The 3,166-nt window shown below is 49.5% G+C and overlaps 1 non-coding gene across 1 annotated transcript; it reads left to right on the top strand.

The window, feature by feature from the left end:
• Positions 1 to 277: 277 nt before the first annotated feature.
• trnas-uga (transfer RNA serine (anticodon UGA)) lies at positions 278 to 359 on the top strand. The gene has a single exon. It is a non-coding gene; the product is annotated as a tRNA-Ser (tRNA).
• Positions 360 to 3,166: the final 2,807 nt, after the last annotated feature.

The following is a 3,166-nucleotide window of genomic DNA, read 5'->3' as shown; positions in this document are numbered from 1 at the left end:
AGCTCTGAAGAAGTTCTGAAATGTTGACTCAAATTCTCTGCCCACAGATGCTCCCAGATCTGTTGAGGTTTTTTTTTCCTGCAATGTATATTTTCATTTGCAAATGAACGTTTATTTTATCTATTGGAATTAAACGACCCGAATCACCATGTATTACATTAAACACTTCGAAATCTGCAAAGTGATTAGATTCAAACAAACCCAGCAATAATTCATCCACAGCGTGACTGGCCATGCAAAATGACCTGAAAAGAGAAACAGAAGGGCATTTCTCTCAGTTGTCATGGCCGAGTGGTAAAGGCGATGGATTTGAAATCCATTGGGTTATTCCTGCGCAGGTTCGAATTCTGCTGACTACGGGTGAAAGCTGAGTACAAACGCAAAGGCTGTTTATGACAGGAGTCAAAGCAGGGCCAGCCAGACTTTTTACTGAGATTGCGAATGGTAGGAAAAGGCAACTCACTGCCGGTCATGTTCAAACAAACCAAACTTCATAAAAGTTGTGATCGGTGATAATGGGAACTGCGGATGCTGTAGAATCCAAGGTAACAAAGTGTGAAGCTGGATGAACACAGCAGGCCAAGCAGCATCTCAGGAGCACAAAAGCCGACGTTTTGGATCTAGCCCCTTCATCAGAGAGGGGCATGGGGAGGGGGACCGCCTCCCCCTCTCTCCCTATTTATTTCAGAATCCTCTCCCCAGCCCCCTCTCTGATGAAGGGTCTAGGCCCGAAACGTCAGCTTTTGCTCCTGAGATGCTGCTTGGCCTGCTGTGTTCATCCAGCTCCACACTTTGTTATCTTCATAAAAGTTAACGTGTTTTCGGATATAAACTTTCAGTGACAAACATGGTGACACGGTGAGCCATTTGCTGGAACTCCAGACTAAACTTTCTCATGGCGTTAAAAGTGAAATAAGCTTTGAATTCTTGATCTGCAGGGAACGAAAATCCTTTGAAGGTCTCACCGAGAGCAGCAAAAGCGGAGGGGAAGCTGAAATAGTCCACAAGCTGCTCATGGGTATGTGCCAATTTATGAACCCCACCAACCAAATCACTGCAGTTGCTGGGAATGAAAAGAAAACACAAAAACCCAGGCTCAGCATTATGAACCTTTAGAAGGGAGGGGAGAATGAAGCGTGAATCTGTCCAACTGAACAAAGACAGTCAGGCACCTTGCCCTTCTTGAAGAGGCTCACACATTGACTCTGATATTCTCGAGGACATTTGTTGCTGTGTGTGCAAGTATTCTATGTAATTTTCTCCTACAAGGATAACATATATAAGCCATGTGGCAGCTTTTGACACCTCCTCCTACCGTCCCCCAATCATAAACCACCCCCGACCACCAAAACAGCATCTCCCAGACCACCCATAACCTCATCACCAGCAGCCTCCTACCTCATCGTTCACCAACCCCACACCGCCCGCTTCTATCCCCATCCCAAAATCCAGAAACCCGACTGCTCTGATCGACCCATCGTCCCTGCTCCTGCCCCAACGAACTTACCTCCACTTATCTCGACTCTCTTTCCTCCCCCTGGTCCAGGTGCTCCCCACCTACATCCGGGACACCACCCAATCCCTCCACCTCCTCCAAAACATTCGAATACTTGGCCGTCAACACCTCATCTTCAGCATGGATGTCCAATACCTGTATACTTGCATTCTACAAAAAAGCTCTCTGCTTCTTCCTGTCCCGCAAGCCAGGCCAGTCCCCCTTCACCGATATCCACGTAACCGAACTCGTCATTAATCTGATCAACTTCTCCTTCAACTCTTCCCACTTCCTGCAGATGAAAGGGGTGGCCACAGTGGCACAAGCTATACCTGCCTCTTTGTGGGAAATGTGGAATAGCCCCTTTCCCACAGTTACACTGGCCCTATCCCCCCACCTCTTCCTGTGTTACATCGATAACTGTATCAGTGCCGCTCCATTCTCCCACGAGGAGCTCGAACATTTCATCCACATTAGTAACACCTTCCACCCCCAACCTGACGTTCACCTGGGCCATTTCGGATACCTGTCTGTCCTTTCTAGACCTCTCTGCTCCTCAGATGAGGTGTTGTACTCCCGGACACCTGAGATGTCCTTGTTTTTCAAGGACGGCAATGACCACACACACACACATACAAACACCCCCCACACAAACAAACACACACACACACACACACACACACACACACACACACACACACACACACACACACACACACACAAACCCCCCCCCCAACAGTGGTTGAAAATACCCTCTGCATCTCCTGCGTTTCCCGCACCTCAGCCCTTACATTCCCTCCCCGCAATAAAAACAAATAGAGAATTCCCTTTGTCCTCACGTGTCACCCCATCAATCTCCGGATCCAACAGATCACTCTCCACCACTTTCACTACCCGCAATGTGACCCCACCACCAAAGACATTTTTCCCTCCCCACCCTGATCTGCTTTCTGGAGGGACCACACTCTCCACGACTCCCTCTTCCACTCCACACTTCCCACTCGCCCAACCAGCCCTGGCACCTTTCCCTCCAACCGCAGGAAGTGCTACACCTGCCCCCACACCTCCCTCCTCACTTCCATCCCAGGCCCAGAGAAAACCTTCCACACTAAACAGATGTTCACCTGCACCTCTGCTGATGAGGTCTTTTGTATCCACTGCTCCCAATGTGGCTTCCTCTACATCGGGGAGAACAAGCGCAGGCTCAGAGATCACAGAGAGCATCTACACTAATTTTGTGACAAACAACAACACCTCCCAGTCGTAAACCACTTCAACTCCACTTCCCATTCCCTTGATGACATGACCATCCTAGGCCTCCTCCAGTGTCACAACGATGCCACCCGAAGGTTGGAGGAACAGCACCTCATATTCTGCTTGGCAACCCTGCAGCCCAGTGGTATTAATGTGGACTTCACAAGCTTCAATATCTCCTCAACACTGACCTCATCCCAAGATCAGCTCCCGTTCATCCCTGCCTCCTTGACTTGTCCATCTTCTCTCCCACATCCACCCCTCCCTCCTCACTGACCAACCCACATCCCCACTCCCTTCCTACACTCACCTCTACAAGCTTCATAAGACCTGTCCCTCTTCTTTCTCACCCTATCCGCTCCTCTATCTACCTGCTGTCACTGTCTCCCCATTTACTTCGGTGACCCCTCCCTCTCC

Source organism: Stegostoma tigrinum, unplaced genomic scaffold (assembly GCF_030684315.1).
Source record: "Stegostoma tigrinum isolate sSteTig4 unplaced genomic scaffold, sSteTig4.hap1 scaffold_58, whole genome shotgun sequence".
In the NCBI taxonomy this organism is placed as follows: Eukaryota; Metazoa; Chordata; class Chondrichthyes; order Orectolobiformes; family Stegostomatidae; genus Stegostoma; species Stegostoma tigrinum.
Note: the sequence above shows the minus strand (reverse complement) of the source record. Positions and strands in the feature narration are given on the sequence as shown.